General features: G+C 50.9%; 1 protein-coding gene across 3 annotated transcripts in view; it reads right to left on the reverse strand.

Annotated features, from left to right (window-relative positions):
• The window catches only part of ARMH3 (armadillo like helical domain containing 3), a 182,177-nt gene extending 164,780 nt beyond the window's left edge, over nt 1-17,397 (reverse strand). Inside the window, exon 1 of one of the 3 annotated variants that reach the window (XM_054035649.1) lies at nt 17,320-17,397. The gene's annotated coding sequence lies outside the window, so the exon portion shown is untranslated. Of the gene's footprint in view, nt 1-12,833; nt 12,957-16,254; nt 16,295-17,319 lie in introns of those variants that run through there. The other 2 variants (XM_054035647.1, XM_054035648.1) reach the window with 2 other exon arrangements.
• Nucleotides 17,398-18,211: the final 814 nt, after the last annotated feature.

Below are 18,211 nucleotides of genomic sequence, written 5' to 3' on the forward strand. Positions count from 1 at the left end.
TTCCAAAGCACCTGGTCTCATGACCTAGGACCATCAGCCAGCGCTAATGGGTTTTTGTTTTCATTTTATGCAATTATATGATGCATCTAGCAGCAAGAAATAGAAATTTTAGAAATTAACAGCTGCATTTAGCTGGTGAGGGCTTTCTAAGCACCTGCAGAAAATATTGAACATTCCTATAATCTTGTTGTTGAAAACTTTTATACATGCTGGAGATGCTGAATGAGCAGACTTTAGAAACAATGGGACTAACTGGCTGCAGTTAACAGAGCTACTCCTTCAAACAGATGACTGATGTAAAGGCATCAACATGTTTTCATACTCTTGGGTTCATAAGGATAATTCTATTCACAGGCAGCTGTAGCAGCCGAGCGCCAGGAGAGCTACCCCCCAGAGCTGCAGTACACCAGCCACTTCTCTGCACAGCGGAAGTTCAGGACACTTCATCTGGGACTAAAGAGACATGGCATCGTGAAAGTGGAGACACAAAAGCCATGGTAGGTAAGTGTCCGTGCAGAAAAGCTTTGTCTACACCACAGAGTACCTACTGCCAATCCTGGGCTCAGCATGATTTGGCACTGAATGGGCAGCCAAGCACAAGGCATGCTTAGCACATCTACCGCTCATTTCATTTTAGAATCCACAGCAGAGTTCCGCAAACCAAACATGTGACGTTCAAATGAACACACTATTATTAACTTGTCACTCAAATACCCACAGAAATTGCAAGCAAAAACCTTAACAATGCTAAGGCTGGGGCTTTGATCACACAAACCTGGCCAGCGAAAGCTACGATTTCCACAACAGCCGTAATGCAGCCCCCTCGCAAATACATACTTTGTCTCTTGTAATGGCAAAAATCATATTACTGTATATGGTTTTAACGATAACAACTCTAAACTCCACGTATCCAACATGTGGTTACTGGTCGATCCATATCTTTGAATTTCCAGACTTTGGTATGTACATCTCAAGGTGAACATTGCATTAGCATTGCTTTGCATTTTGTTTCCTTGTCTAATAAACCTGAATATTTTCGTGTTTGTGAGCAATCTCACACACACACATTCCAGTACACCGTCCTAGAAATAAACCATTGCAATTTTTTTAGCATGCAATGCTCAATAACCACACATTCTTGTTCACCACTGCAGCGTCACACTGTTCTTCAGAGCAGGAAAACGGCACTGCAGGGTATGAAATCTACATTAATCCAAAACCCAGGACTTGTTATATGGAGTTAATATTCAATGGCAACAAATACACTGAAAAACGTGGACTTAGTTGATACTTGCTTTAAAGTCCAATGTCTTTCAACTTGGCACTGCGAGAAAGGCTGGGCTCACCCATACAAATGATTTCAAGACTAGTGAATGCTCCTAGCACCAAGCACTGACTGCTAGGCCCATACCAACCAGGGTTTGTTTCTAAACTTATTTTGCAGTTGTGCAAATACAAAACTAGCCCCTGCATTATGAAGCACAGAGCTGTCATGAAAACTGACTTTGTAAGGTCCCATTGTGAGGCTCCACACCTGTCATCTTGCAATGATTCCATTGCAAATGTGCCCAGTTTGCAAGTAAAACAATGTTTTTCCTAACCCATGGCCCTTCACGCTTCCCCCCCCCCCAAGTCTGTGAGGCTGGATTCTTTTCACTACGCAAGTCGTGACCTATAATAAAGATTCTGCAGGCTAAATGACGCTCACAGTGACACCTGTGCAACGCCACTATCTACAAATTAGGCCCTGTATGATCCCAGAAGTGATCACATAACTGAAAATTAATAGGAGCTTAGGTACGAATGATCATGACTTGATCACACTTATAATGTGCAAGCAGAATAAAGTCCAGACAAGCAACACACACACACACTTCTTTAATATGGTCAATTTCACAAAGCTGAAAACAATTATGAGCCAAATTAGCTGGTAGGAAGGATATAATCAGAAAAACAAATACAGGTCTGTCTCATCTTACGCTGGGGTTACGTTCCGCAGTCAGCGCGTAAAGTGAAAATCGCGTATAGTCAGAATGACATTGAGTGTAATGGCGGGCGGAATCGCCTGCACTACAGGCAGGGCCGGCTCTGGCTTTTTTGCCGCCCCAAACAAAACAAAACAAAAAAAGGGCAGCCGGAGCGGCGAAGCAACAACAAACAAAAAAACAGGGTGCAGAGCGGCCGGAGCAGCCAACCAAAAAACCAAAAAAACCCCACAAAAACCGGGTGCAAACTTTCGGTGCCACTTACTTGGCAGCTCGCGGCTGCCTCCCCCGGCCGCGCTGGCGAGCCTCTGGGTGGGCAGCGGCTGTACTCTGGCTAGCAAGACTCCCTGCACTGCAGACATGCCCTGGGCAGCAGAGTGCGCGCCCTGGCTAGGGGGAGAGAGAGAAGGTGGGTGGCCAGGGCTTCCTTCAACCGGGGCGCTCGCCACTCGGCCCCTCCCGCCGCACCACCTGCCGGGAGGGCTCTGCGCCACTCCCGCCTGCAGGTGAATTGAAAGTCGTCGGTTGGCAGGGAGGGAAGGACGCAGGCTGCTGGGCTTGCTGCAGACCTGGCACTAGCTGGGGAAGATGGAGCGCGCAGCCCGCTCCCAGCAGGGCACAGCCGCTCTCCTCCTCCGCGCCACCGCCCCCTACAGTGGCGCACTGAAAGTAGTCGGCAAAACAAACAAACAAAAAAACCCAGGCAGGTACAGTATTTACATTGTTATTTTTCTCTCTTTTTTTTGTTTTTGCCGACCATGTAAAGCTGAATTCGCGCATGTTAATGCGCGTAAGATGAGACAGACATGTAACTGGGAATTATTTAAGAACTCCTTACTATATGAAGAAAAAGCCACTCTCCCACAATTGAGGAAAAAGTCTGTGCTGATTAAAAAACCAACCTGGGTTAGAGGGGAAGCGAAGGTAGCTGTAAAAAAATAATATATAAGAAATGGAAGAAAGCAGAAGTTGATACTAATGAATATAAAACAGAAGTTAGGTATTGTAGAAAATTGATAAGGGAAGCCAAGAGACAAGTAGAAATCAGTGGCCAGCAGAATTAAGGACAATAAGAAAATTTAAAATTTTCTTTAATATATATTTGAAGGAAAAGAGTCCCGATAATAGTATTCGTCCATTACTAGATGGAGGGTCCTGCACCCCTACTTCGCAGTCAGACGTGACTTTTAGCCAGCCAGTAAAACAGAGGTTTATTAGATAACAGGAACATGGTCTAAAACAGAGCTTGTAGGTACAGCGAACAGGACCCCTCAGCCGGGTCCATTCTGGGGCCCAGCGAGCCAGACAACCCCAACTGCCCTCACTTCCTGTCCCCAGCCAGCTCCAAACTGAAATCCCCTCCTTTCTGGCCTTTGTCTCTTTCCCAGGCCAGGAGGTCACCTGATCTCTTTGCTCACCTTTAGCTATTCCCTTGCAAGGGGGAAGGGCCCCAGCCATTTGTTGCAAGGAGACAGCCATTTATGCACACTGGAGACTGAAGAAATGCATAGGGAAAACTGAGGCACCCACACAGTATTCAGAGGAAACATTAAGAATAGTCTCACTTCGTCAAAGTACATTCCAGCTCATCAAAGAACATCATGTGAGGTCTTAAAGGAAGTTGGGGTCACACTGGTCATTAATATTGTTGTGAAATGTATGTACAGACACTATGTAAGGCAGGGGTAGGCAACCTTTCAGAAGTGGTGTGCCGAGTCTTCATTTATTCACTCTAATGTAAGGTTTCACATGCCAGTAATACATTAATATTTTTAGAAGGTCTCTTTCTATAAGTCTATAATATATAACTAAACTGTTATATGTAAAGTAAATAAGGTTTTTAAAATGTTTAAGAAGCTTCATTTAAAATTAAATTAACATGCACACCCCACCCCGGACTAGTGACCAGGACCCAGGCAGTGTGAGTGCCACTGAAAATCAGTTTGCGTGCCACCTTTGGCACGCGTGCCAGAGGTTGCCTACCCCGATGTAAGGCATTATGTTTAAAAACTAAATATATGGCTTTAAGTCTGTATCAAAGAAAAATACGTTTTCCTACAAACAGGAGGTCAGATACGGATCCCTCGGTCAGAATGTAAATCAAGCGTTGTAAGCTAACACTACGGATGTCCGTTTACATACAAAGTCAGAAGTTAGCAGAAAGATGTGAAGTCAACAAGGCAGGAGCACACAGGCCAAACACACCACAGGCGGTTTGACAATAAGCTTAACAATATATCTATGAGGCAAAGACGACACCCATCGTCCTGCACCTAGGAAGTAAACGAGCAATGCATTTACATTCGTGAAAACAGGATCTCAGCCAACTTTGGTTGAAAAGCTGCAGAAGACATGGGGTGAGAGAGAAAAATTCTTTAGACAGGAGGTTAACCTGTTAAGCTCCATCTCTAGAAAGCATGTTATGATTTTGTTTTATATGTAACCATTTGATTCCAATATTCGCATTCACCGCGACTTGAATATTTCATGATAAACTTATCCTTGTTTTCTCCATAAATGTGTCTCAGTGCTGTGGTTAAGCTAAGTGCTGATCCTGCGTGGAATCAGTGAACTTGGTAATTTTGTGAGTAGCCAGTGTCAGGGCTGGATATCAGAGAGGAACCCTTCAAAGGGGCTCAGGGACTGGGATGTACATTTTGTTAACCTGCAAGGCACAGGGCAGGCTGGCCTAGCGCAGAGAAGTTTATCCGGGGGGGGGGGGGGGGGGGGTTGACAGGCTTATGGTGTCAGGAAGCTGATACCCAGTTAAGCCCAAGAAAGCCTCCCTCGCACTGGAGGCAAGAGGTAACAAGGTGACGCAAAGTCCTGGGTACCCCAAGAACGATCACATTGACTGGGTGACAGAAGATGGCAAGCTTGAACGTGAGACACAGTCTAGATTGGGGGGTGCTGGAAGAGTGTAGAATAACATCTCAGGGGTTGCGTACGACTAGTGCAGGCCACTGAGACTAGGAGCCCAACTATGTAGAACAGGGGTCAGCAACCTTTGGCACGCGGCTCTCCAGGGTAAGCCAGTGGGAGCCGCGATCGGCCGAACCTGCGGACACGGCAGGTAAACAAACCGGCCCAGCCCGCCAGGGTGCTTACCCTCGCAAGCCACGTGCCAAAGGTTGCCGACCTCTGATGTAGAACAACGGTGCACCCCGCAATGCTGGATAGTGCAGAAGCAGGGCGATAAAGAGACAGCAGGTTCAATGCCTACAGGTGTGAGAGATGAGATGTCTGGTGCCATAAGAGGGGTTCCACTGAGAGAGAGATTTTGAAATGAAAGCATTAGGATGGAAGTCAAAGTCCGTGATGTGGTCAACAGAATCTAGGAAGCATGACTTTGCTGGTTCAGACACACGCAGACGATGAACAAAGGGGACCTGGTGAAGACAGCATGGCAGGAGAGGGTGGTAGGACACAGACCCTGATGAAAGCAGAGGAAGGGATGGATGGATTGCACCAAAAAGGATGGAAAGCAGGTGAACCCTAGTGCTGCTTTGGACAAAGACAGCAGATACTTTCATGACAACACCTGACACCTTAAATGACGGCTTCTTGGAGCAGCTAGTCCTGGAGCCCACAAGAGGAGAGGCAATTCTTGATTTAGTCCTAAGTGGAGCACAGGATCTGGTCCAAGAGGTGAATATAGCTGGACCGCTTGGTAATAGTGACCATAATATAATTAAATGTAACATCCCGGTGGTGGAGAAAACACCACAGCAGCCCAACACTGTAGCATTTAATTTCAGAAAGGAGAACTACAAAAAAAATGAGGAAGTTAGTTACACAGAAGTTAAAAGGAAGAGCGCCAAAAGTGAAATCCTTGCAAGCTGCATGGAAACTGTTTATAGACACCATAATAGAGGCTCGACTTAAATGTATCCCCCAAATTAAACATAGTAAAAGAACCAAAAAAGTGCCACCGTGCCTAAACAACAAAGTAAAAGAAGCAGTGAAAGACAAAAAGGCATCCTTTAAAAAGTGGAAGTTAAATCCTAGTGAGGAAAATAGAAAGGAGCATAAACTGTGGCAAGTTAAGTATCAAAATATAATTAGGAAGGCCAAAAAAAAAAAAAAAGAACAGCTAGCCAAAGACTCAAAAACAACCAGTGGGGCCACTAGACGATCGAGGTGCTAAAGGAGCACTCAAGGATGATAAGGTCATTGCGGAGAAACTAAACGAATTCTTTGCATCGGTCTTCACGGCTGAGGATGTGAGGGAGATTCTCCATACTGAGCCATTCTTTTCAGATGACAAATCTGAGGAACTGTCCCAGACTGAGGTATCATTAGAGGAGGTTTTGGAACAAATTGATAAACTAAACAGTAATAAGTCACCAGAACCAGATGGTATCACCCAAGAGTTCTGAAGAAACTCAGATGTGAAATTGCAGAACTACTAACTGGTATGTAACCTATCATTTAAATCAGCTTCTGTACCAGATGACTGGAGGATAGCTAATGTGACACCAATTTTTTAAAAAGGTTCCAGAGGTGATCCCAGCAGTACCAGGCAAACTGATTGAAACTATAGTAAAGAACAAAATTGTCAGACACATAGATTAACAGGATTTGTTGGAGAAGAGTCAACATGTTTTTTGTAAAGGGAAATCATGCCTCACCAATCTACTAGAATTCTTTGAGGAGGGTCAACAAGCATGTGGACAAGGGGGATCCAGTGGATATAGTGTATTTAAATTTTCAGAAAGCCTTTGACAAAAGGCTCTTAAACAAAGTAAGCAGTCATGGGATAAGAGGGAAGGTTCTCTGGTGGATCAGTAACTGGTTAAAATATAGGAAACAAAGGGAGGTATAAATGGTCAGTTTTCAGAATGGAGAGAGGTAAATAGTGTTGTCCCCCAGGGTCTGTACCGGGACCAGTCCTATTTAACATATTCATAAATGATCTGGAAAAAGGAGTAAACAGTGAGGTGGCAAAATTTGCAGATGACACAAAACTACTCAAGATAGTTAAGTCCAAAGCAGACTGCGAAGAGCTAAAAAGGGATCTCACAAAACTCTGTGACTGGGCAACAAAATGGCAGATGAAATTCAATGTTGATAAATGCAAAGTAATGCACATTGGAAAACATAATCCCAACTATACATATCAAATGATGGGGTCTAAATTAGCTGTTACCACTCAAGAGAGAGATCTTGGAGTCATTGTGGATAGTTCTCTGAAAACGTCCACTCCATGTGTAGCAGCAGTCAAAAGAGTGAACAGAATGTTGGGAATCATCAAGAAAGGGATAGATCATAAGACAGAAAATATCAAAGCCTCTATATAAATCCATGGTACGTCCACATCTTGAATACTGTGTGCAGATGTCGTTGCCACATCTCAAAAAAGATATATTGGAATTGGAAAAGGTTCAGAAAAGGACAACAAAAATGATTAGGGGTATGGAATGGCTGCCGTATGAGGAGAAATTAAAAAGACAGGGGCTTTTCAGCTTGGAAAAGAGACGACTAAGGAGGGATATGATTGAGGTCTATAAAATCATGACTGGTGTGGAGAAAGTAAATAGGGAGGTGTTATTTACTCCTTCTCATAACACAAGAACTAGAGGTCACCAAATGAAATTAACAGACAGCAGGTTTAAAACAAACACAAGAAAGTATTTTTTCACACAATGCACAGTCAACCTGTGGAACTCTTTGCCAGAGGAGGTTGTGAAGGCCAAGGCTATAACAGGGTTCAAAATAGAAGGATATGGCTATTAGCCAGGATGGGCAGGGATGGTGTCCCTAGCCTCTGTTTGCCAGAAGCTGGGAATGGGTGACAGGGGATGGATCACTTGATGATTCCCTGTTCTGTTCATTCCCTCTGGGGCATCTGGCACTGGCCACTGTTGGAAGACAGGATACTGGGCTAGATGGACCTTTGGTCTAATCCGGTGTGGCCATTCTTATGAACCTATCCCAGTTGATGTAATATGGGGGAGAAGAAGGTGGCAGCAGCAGATAGGCACATCTCCATTTGCAGATGGGGAAACTGAGGCATAGGATGTGTGACATGAGTTTCCCAAGAAGACACAGCTAAATCAGTAGAGCCTAAATTATAACGGAAGATTTCCTGGCTCCCAGTCCTGTGCTCAATCCGCAAGACCAAGTTTAACAATATTCAGCAGGAGCTCTCCCCACCTACCACTGCTTAATTGTCAACGTTCTCCTCCTCTCAGTTCTGATACCAATATGGAGAGGAACACTGGGCGCTAGCCTGGGACTTGGGAGACCCGAGTTCATTTCTCTGCTCTGCCACAGCTTTCCTGAGTGACCTTGGGCTCTTAGGCCTCAAGGCACAAAAAGACACTTAAATCCCAGCTTTCAGCTCCTCTGTGATTCACAGAACTCAGTCTGACCCCTGTAGGCACCTAAACGCCGTCGTGTCTGCAATAAAAGTTTCCTAGGCAGCCACATTTCTGCCTCTCCATGCACACTACTGCCTCCATCAAGGCATCAGCACACCCACCTCAGCCCCAGAGTGATTCACAAACCAGGGGAAGATAGGGGTTCGGCTGCCTAAGTCATATGCGGGGCCCGATCCAGTAGCGGTGATCACAGCCCTGTGGTTAGAGGCAGATCCCTGTTCAAATCCCTTCTACCCCTCAGGCAGAGGGGGAACTGAACCTGGGTCTCCCACATCCCTGAAAAGTGCCCTAATCACTGAGCTAAAAGTTATGAGGGAGGTCCTCCTCCTCATCCTTCGCCCTCTTCCCTCCCCTTCAGCCCAGTGGCTCCCAAACTTATTGGGTCACGTACGACCTTCTTAAAAATGCTCAGACGAATGGATGGAACACGCCCACACACCACCAGTGTGACACACAACACAGTTTGGGAACCCCTGTGAGTCTAACCCTGTAACCTGCCCCTCGGACTTCCTCGCCTTCCTAGCCCCTCATCATCTGCCATTCTCTCTCCTCAAGCTCCTTTTCATCCTCTTTCCAACATACCGTTGTCTCATAGCCTTCTCTGGATACGACCTGACTTTTCAACAACTCCCCACTACCCAAACTTTCTCTAATCCAGCTTCCATCCACTCTGCCACAACTGCCCTCAAAGTCACTGATCCCTTCTGTAAGTCCAGGGGCCGCCTCTTCTTCAGGTGAGCTCGCCTGTTCCCATGACCTCCGATACCAGCTTATGACAGTACATCAAACCCATCTCTCCCTCGCTCCATCACCTGTCTTCACATCATCTCCTTTCCTGTCTCTCACCAAGCTCAGCTCCCCTTGGCTTCCCTCCAATCCTTCCCTTCCTGCCCCACCCTGTGGACAGTGACCTCAGCTCACTCAAGCCAGCAACCTTGGGGTCATCTTTGACTCCTCTTTAATCTTCCCTGCTCACATCCAAATCCTCGTCAAATCCTGACACTTCTGCCTTTACAGCATCTCCAGCACATGCCACTTCCTCTCTATCCCCACAGGCATAACTCTTGTCATTGTAACCTTTACCCACAGCCCTTCCTTCCTGGCCTGTCATCTCTCCCTTCAATGATCCATTCAGGGTGCTGCAGCTAAAACCCTCTCCCCCCTAACCACGCCAATCGCATCCCCTCAGACCTGGCGCCAGAGGAGGGATTCTGCTCTTCTTCCACATCCAGTTCAAAATCTGCACCTCACATCCCGGGCTCTATACAGTGCCGTGCCATGGCCACCTGCCTCTCTGCCTCGGTTTCCCACCACAAGCCCTTTGTGCTCTATACTCTGCCAGCTCCAACCTTACTGAATCCTGCCATCTTCTCTGGCTCACATCCCTGCATCTTTTTAAAGCCGGCTTCCTATGCTTGGACTAGCAGGCCAGTCAGAGGGCAGGCTCTTGTCAGCTTCACTTTTTACTACGGAAATCGAGAAAACCTTTTCCAGAGGGCTGCCAAAGCACAATGCCTGGGTGCTCAGCCTTCCCACCAGCGCCAGGAGCTGAACAGCCCCCGTTCTCTGCCTCCCCGCAAAAGTCCGGGAAGCTGGAGAGACACAGGACTTGCCATTCCAGGCTCCCTGCCACTGAGCCAGGAGCCTAGGACGAGCTCCCAGGATCTGCAGCTCGGGGCACTTCCCAAAGACACAGACCTTGGGAGCCCCCACAACTGCTAGGTGGAATTGACAATTCTGTCAGCTTCCTGGCTGCTCTTAGCAGCTATGAAACTGACAAGAACATCGATTTCATTCAGCAGCTCTCCAGCCAGGGGAGCAGACTTCCTTTCGTGAACACCTCAGTGTTGCTGAAATGAAGTGGGGGGGCGGGAGGGGGGAATTCCAGTTCCTGGGAAATTTCACTAAAGTTTGGATTCACTCTCATTCACAACAAAACCAACCCTGGAAAATGTTACATTTCCTGCAAATCAGAAATCCTTCATTTTGGCTAACTTCACTTATGACCTTGCTCAGAACAGGATCTTGTCTTCCTACACATCTGTAAAATGCCCACCGCACCAATAGCGCAACACCAACAATAAAAATAAAAAGAGGACCCCTCAAAGTTTGGGCTTATATGACAGCAGAGACTGTACTTCCAGCAGGAGTTGCCCAAATGCTCCCATGCCATATTCTACACAAAAAGCAAATCACCTTTATAGTTTGATCATTGACAAGAAAACGTCTGAGCTGGTATCTCACATATAGCCCTTGTCTACACTAGAAAATTTCCTATCCATTTTTCATCAGCAGTATAGCTGAAGCAGCATAAACTCTAGTGTAGACTGGATGCTCGTCAATAGATCATCTAACGCCCTCAGAGCTGTGGTAAAATGCCTCTGTCTGGCCTAACCTGGAGTTCACGCCATTGCTGAAGAACAAATGAGCTGGTGTAGATGCGGCTATACTTCCTCCCGTCACACCCCACTATACGAAGCAAAGAAAGAAAGAAAAATATTCATACTAGACCCACAAATTCAAGCCATTTCTTCCTGCACAACCGCTGTAAGATCCAGCCTTTCCTCTGTGTTTGAACAGATAAAATGTTCAGTCAGACCCTCATCATCCCGCACATCAACCGCTGCAGCCACCTCCTACCTCTTCTCTGGACTTGACAAATGTCACCCAGGCCCACTTACATGTGTTCAAAATGCTGCTGCAAAGATCATTTTCCTGCCTCCACACCACAGCCACATTGTCCCACTCTTCACATCCCTTCACTGGCTCCCCCTTCTCCAGTGCATCAAGCACAAAGTAGTGGTCTGTCCTTTTCAGGATCCATGCAGGCTATCCCAGCCCAACCTATTACCTCTCACAGGCTATCAAGAAGACAACTCCCACCCCCTGATCGGGCAATGAAGTCAGTCTTGATTGTCCATTTGTCAAATTTCCCGTGAGTACCTTTTGCTCTCTCCCATACTGCCCCTTCGGTATGGAAGAAGCGTGCATAAACAACTATAAAACCATTTCTTTGTCCTCTTTCAAATCCCTCCTTAAAACTGTCCTCTGCCATGATGCCTACAACACCCTAAACAGCCGGTGTGCTGTGTCTACTGCCTATCAGGCTGACCTTAATCTTCTTACTTTGTGCTCCTGCCCTCCCCCCTTTGTTTGTTGTATTCACACCATTGTCTCTTGCCTTAGATTGTAAAGGCCTTGGGAAACGGACCAGCTTTGTGTTATATCTGTACAACATCTAGCATAGTGGGGCCCCTGATCCCTGACTGAAGTACTATGGCAATACAGCCAACACACTATTCACAAAAGTGATCTTGTGATTAATCCAAGAAAGGTGCAACCAGTAATTAGAGGAAAACAGACGATATACTCAAGTATCAGGGGTATATACTGAAGCAAATACTCACAAGCAACTACACACCACACAACAGAAACGCTAACCCAGGAACGGACCTCTGCAACAAACCCCATTGCCAACTCTGTCTGCGTATCTAGTCAAGGGACAACATCATAGGACCTGACCACATCAGCCACACCATCAGGGGCTCGTTCACATGCACATCTACCAATGTGATCTATGCCATCATGTGCCAGCAATGCCCCTCTGCCGTGTAAATTGGCCAAACTGGACAGCCTCTACGCAAAAGAATAAATGGACACAAATCTGACATCAAGAATTGTAACATTTAAAAAACAGTAGAACACTTCAGTCTCCCTGGTCACTCAATAACAGACTTAAAAGTGGCCATTCTTCAACAAAAAAACTTCAAAAACAGACTTCAACGAGAAACTGCAGAACTGGAATTAATTTGCAAAACTTGACACCATCAAATTAGGCCTGAATAAAGCCTGGGAGTGGCTAGGTCATTACAAAAACTTAATTTTCCCTCTGTTGATACTCACATCTTCTTGTCAACTACTGGGAATGAGCCACATCCACTTTGATTGAATTGGCCTCATTAGCACTGACCCCCCTCTTGGTGAGGCAACTCCCATCTTTTCATGTGCTGTATATTTATACCTGCTTACTGTATTTTCCACTCCATGCATCTGATGAAGTGGGTTATATCCCACGAAAGCTTATGCCCAAATAAATGTGTTAGTCTCTAAGGTGCCACAAGGACTCCTCCCTGTTTTTACTGATACAGACTACCACAGCTACCCCTCTGAAGACTATATACTGTAAAGCTAATATTTTATGCTAACCAAGTTTTAAGGAACCAGCCAGGGCCACATTAGAAGAAGCCACTGAGACACTCTGGCACAGCCCCCTCTGCCAGCAACACCAGAACACGTCTGTGACCGGTCACTTTTTTGCAAATACGGTATTACCAATACTAGTGAACTACAGTGCTCACATTAAAACATTTCCGTCCACAGGACATTTGCTATACAATACTTCATAGCAAAAAGCAATTGTTTCACAAGCTCCATGTAACTTGGGGGGGAAATCTATCTATCATACTTAAGTTTCTGTCCATACACCTATCAGATGAATGACAGGTATAAGAACGGCCATACTGGATCAGACCAAAGGTCCATCTAGCCCAATATTCTGTCTTCCAACAGTTGGCCAATGCCAGGTGCCCTAGAGGGAATGAACAGAAAAGGGAATTATTAAGTGATCCATCCCTGTCGCCCATTCCCAGCTTCTGGCAAAGAGGCTAGGGACACCGTTCCTGCCCACCCTAATAGCCATTGATGGACCTATCCTCCAGGAACTTATCCAGTTCTTTTTTGAACCCTGTTATAGTCTTGGCCTTCACAACAACCTCTTGCTGAGGCCACCGTCAACATGCTATAAAAACGCCAGGGCCCAGTGGGCGGGGCAGGGAGCAAGGGACTCCGGCCCGGGGGGGGGGGAGGGGCTTGGGCATAGGCATAGTTTTACTTATATTTGCTGGGGGGGGAGGGGAGGGGAGACAAGGGCTGGCGGGGCTCGAGCTACACCACTGTTTACCTCTCTCCATTCTGAAAACTGAGCATTTATTCCTACCCTTTGTTTCCTATCTTTTAACCAGTTACCAATCCATGAGAGGCCTGTCCCTCTTATCCAATGACAGCCTACTTGGCTTAAGAACCCTTGGTGGGGACCTTGATTTTCAGAAAGCCTTTGACAAAGTATACTACATCCTTGTCCACATGGTTGTTGACCCCCTCAAAGAATTCTAGTAGATTGGTGAGACATGATTTCCCTTTACAAAAACCATGTTGACTCGTTCCCAACAAATTATGTTCATCTAGGTGTCTGACAGTTTTGTTCTTTACTATAGTTGCAGCCAGTTTGCCCGGCACTGAAGTCAGGCTTACCGGCCTGTAATTGCCGGGATCACCTCTGGAGTCCTTTTTAAAAATTGACGTCACATTAGCTATCCTGCAGTCATCTGGTACATAAACTGATTTAAATGATAGGTTACAGACTACAGTTAGTAGTCCGGCTATTTCACATCTAAGTTCCTTCAGAACTCTTGGGTGATACCATCTGGTCCTGATGACTTATTACTGTTCAGTTTATCAATTTGCTCCAAACCTCCTCTAATGACACCTCAAACTGGACAGTTCCTTGGATTTGTGACCTAACATCCCCAAATAACGTCTGCACTGGCAGTGGTACACCCACAAGAATCCAACTGGGGTGAACCCTGGCCTCCGGCAACAACTCAAGGGGACGGTACACCCCTAGGACCCAAAGGGGGTGTACCCTCACACTCATGCAGTCCCAGGGGAAGAACACACCCGCGGGGACCCTACTGTGATGAAGCTCCCGGGAATGGAGCTCTGCGTCCTGGCATGTCCGGTGGCACAGGGTAACCGCAACAGTAAGGGCGGGTCGCTCCGGCTCAGGCCGTGCTGGGCAACCACAGCCAGTGAGGGGCACGGACCCCGAGGGAGGAGAGTTGGATCCAGGAGCCTCTCCCTCACTGTGCATGACAGAGCCCCCAAACCCCACAGGGCAGACCCCCCCCCCAGCCAACCAGCCCCACAGGGCAGACCCCCCCCCCCAGCCAACCAGCCCCACAGGGCAGAGCCCCCAGACTTCCCCCCCCAGCCAACCAGCCCCACAGGGCAGAGCCCCCAGACTTCCCCCCCCCAGCCAACCAGCCCCACAGGGCAGAGCCCCCAGACTCCCCCCCCCCAGCCAACCAGCCCCACAGGGCAGAGCCCCCAGACTCCCCCCCCCCAGCCAACCAGCCCCACAGGGCAGAGCCCCCAGATCCCCCCCCCCCAGCCAACCAGCCCCACAGGGCAGAGCCCCCAGATCCCCCCCCAGCCAACCAGCCCCACAGGGCAGAGCCCCCAGACCCCCCCCCCAGCCAGCCAGCCAGCCAACCAGCCCCCCAGGGCAGAGCCCCCAGACTCCCCCCCCCCCAGCCAACCAGCCCCACAGGGCAGAGCCCCCAGATCCCCCCCCAGCCAACCAGCCCCCCAGGGCAGAGCCCCCAGACTCTCCCCCCCCCAGCCAACCAGCCCCCCAGGGCAGAGCCCCCAGACTCTCCCCCCCCCCAGCCAACCAGCCCCCCAGGGCAGAGCCCCCAGATCCCCCCCCCCAGCCAACCAGCCCCACAGGGCAGAGCCCCTAGACTCTCCCCCCCCCCAGCCAACCAGCCCCCCAGGGCAGAGCCCCCAGACTCTCCCCCCCCCCAGCCAACCAGCCCCCCAGGGCAGAGCCCCCAGACTCTCCCCCCCCCCAGCCAACCAGCCCCCCAGGGCAGAGCCCCCAGACTCTCCCCCCCCCCCAGCCAACCAGCCCCCCAGGGCAGAGCCCCCAGACTCTCCCCCCCCCCAGCCAACCAGCCCCCCAGGGCAGAGCCCCCAGACTCTCCCCCCCCCCAGCCAACCAGCCCCCCAGGGCAGAGCCCCTAGACTCTCCCCCCCCCCAGCCAACCAGCCCCCCAGGGCAGAGCCCCCAGACTCCCCCCCCCCCAGCCAACCAGCCCCCCAGGGCAGAGCCCCCAGACTCCCCCCCCCCCCAGCCAACCAGCCCCCCAGGGCAGAGCCCCCAGACTCCCCCCCCCCCCAGCCAACCAGCCCCCCAGGGCAGAGCCCCCAGACTCCCCCCCCCCCCAGCCAACCAGCCCCCCAGGGCAGAGCCCCCAGACTCCCCCCCCCAGCCAACCAGCCCCCCAGGGCAGAGCCCCCAGACTCCCCCCCCCCAGCCAACCAGCCCCCCAGGGCAGAGCCCCCAGATCCCCCCCCCCAGCCAACCAGCCCCCCAGGGCAGAGCCCCCAGACTCTCCCCCCCCCAGCCAACCAGCCCCCCAGGGCAGAGCCCCCAGACTCTCCCCCCCCCAGCCAACCAGCCCCCCAGGGCAGAGCCCCCAGACTCCCCCCCCCAGCCAACCAGCCCCCCAGGGCAGAGCCCCCAGACTCCCCCCCCCCCAGCCAACCAGCCCCCCAGGGCAGAGCCCCCAGACTCTCCCCCCCCCCAGCCAACCAGCCCCCCAGGGCAGAGCCCCTAGACTCTCCCCCCCCAGCCAACCAGCCCCCCAGGGCAGAGCCCCTAGACTCTCCCCCCCCCCAGCCAACCAGCCCCCCAGGGCAGAGCCCCCAGATCCCCCCCCCCAGCCAACCAGCCCCCCAGGGCAGAGCCCCCAGACTCTCCCCCCCCCAGCCAACCAGCCCCCCAGGGCAGAGCCCCCAGACTCTCCCCCCCCCAGCCAACCAGCCCCCCAGGGCAGAGCCCCCAGACTCTCCCCCCCCCAGCCAACCAGCCCCCCAGGGCAGAGCCCCCAGCACAGACACTGCCTCCCCCCGAGCTGCAGGGCCCCTGGCTCAGGCGCGGCCCTGGGGGCGGGGCGGGACCCCACGGCACCATGGCGACGGGGGTCCAGCGGGCGGGGGCGGGGCCGAGGGGCCAAGGAGCCGCCGGGGCCCCCTGCACCTACCGTAGGGCGAGCGGCTCACAGCCCGCAACGCGCAGGCGCCACCGGCCTCTCCGCCCCACTGCGCGTGCGCTCTGCGGGAGCCCTTCAGTCCCGCCACCTCCCGCGTGCCGCCGGGTCCTAGCGCGCGTCTATTTCCGAGGGGGCGGGGGTTGGCTTCCCCGGACCCTTGCAGCAGCACCGCGGGGGCAGTCCTATTTACCCCAGGGCAGCCCAGGAGTCCTGGCTCCCCTCCCAGCCCCCTGCTCTAACCACTGAACCCCACTCCCCTCCCCTCCCCTCCCAGAGACAGAGCCCAGGAGTCCTGGCTCCCCTCCCAGCCCCCTGCTCTAACCACTGAACCCCACTCCCCTCCCCTTCCCTCCCCTCCCAGAGATAGAGCCCAGGAGTCCTGGCTCCCCTCCCAGCCCCCTGCTCTAACCACTGAACCCCACTCTCCTCCCCTCCCCTCCCCTCCCAGAGATAGAGCCCAGGAGTCCTGGCTCCCCTCCCAGCCCCCTGCTCTAACCACTGAACCCCACTCCCCTCCCCTCCCCTCCCAGAGATAGAGCCCAGGAGTCCTGGCTCCCCTCCCAGCCCCCTGCTCTAACCACTGAACCCCACTCCCCTCCCCTCCCAGAGATAGAGCCCAGGAGTCCTGGCTCCCTTCCCAGCCCCCTGCTCTAACCACTGAACCCCACTCCCCTCCCCTCCCCTCCCCTCCCAGAGATAGAGCCCAGGAGTCCTGGCTCCCCTCCCAGCCCCCTGCTCTAACCACTAAACCCCACTCCCCTCCCCTCCCCTCCCAGAGACAGAGCCCAGCAGTCCTGGCTCAGTGCAGACCCTGTAGCAGGATCAGGGGCACAGTCAGAATTTCTGTCATTTCTCACGCCAACGCACAATCTTTCAGCACGTCTACTACAGTACAGTGCAAGTCTCAGCACTGCATCCGAAAACCTTCACACAGGCAGCCAGGCTAGTGTGTAGCAACCAACCAAGCGCCCCTTCCCCCTCCCGCCCCATAACCAGTACTGGGCACTAAGCAATAATTAAAAAAAAAACAAAAATCAGCAGCCTGAGGGCAGAAACCTGAAGTGAATGAGGGAAAGAAGCCGCCTTGGGGACAGTTATGGGCCAGAGGCCCCAGGTAAGGTCAGAAAAGTATGGTCACCACCACTTCCTTCATTGCTCAGGGGATGAGATTCCAGAATTCCTTCTTCCCACTCAATAGCAGGTTTACAGTAACTCTCCCCTTCCCTCCTGGCAGACTGGCTGCCCGCCAGCACCCTTCCCTCCTCTGAGATCACAGCTGATTCATGACTTGAATTACACAGGGTGGGTTGTGTCGAAATGTCAGGCCAGTCTCCTTCTGTGAGAAGTGCTGGGGGCAGGAGAGCACATGCCAAAGCAACGCAGCCATTTCGTGACCATCCCAAATTTTGCAAGCCAGGGGTGACCGAAAAGGGACTCAAGAAGTGCTACAAATTCCTCCTCTTTAAAACAAAATTGCAGCCTTCAGAGGCTGCATGCCCCAGCGTATCCTCCTTCTTGGTCCAAATGTAGGAATTGCCGGACTGGATCAGACCCAGGGTCCATCTCGTCCAGTATCCTGTTTCTGGTAACGGTGATCAGCACCAGATACTTAGAGGAAGGTGCAGGAACCCCCCACATAGGCACACTGTGAAGTCTCATCCCAACCCCTCTTCACTAGAGATGGTTTAAATCCTGAAGCACGAGGGTTTGCGTCTCCTCTAAAACTTTCATAGCATCAACTATCAACTCTGGACATTTCCACGTCAACGGTCAACCCCACCTCCAAGCTTAAGAAGTTCTTGACCTCAAAGACATCCTGTGGCGGGGAGTTCCACCGTTGAAGCATGGGTTGGGTGGAGAAGTATTTCCTTTTATCGGTTCGAATTTGCCACCTTTCAGCCTAACCAGACATCCCTCCTTGCTCGCCTGTTCGGAGCCAGGGAGAAGA

The sequence above is a fragment of the Malaclemys terrapin genome, chromosome 7 (genome assembly GCF_027887155.1).
Source record: "Malaclemys terrapin pileata isolate rMalTer1 chromosome 7, rMalTer1.hap1, whole genome shotgun sequence".
NCBI lineage: Eukaryota > Metazoa > Chordata > Testudines > Emydidae > Malaclemys > Malaclemys terrapin.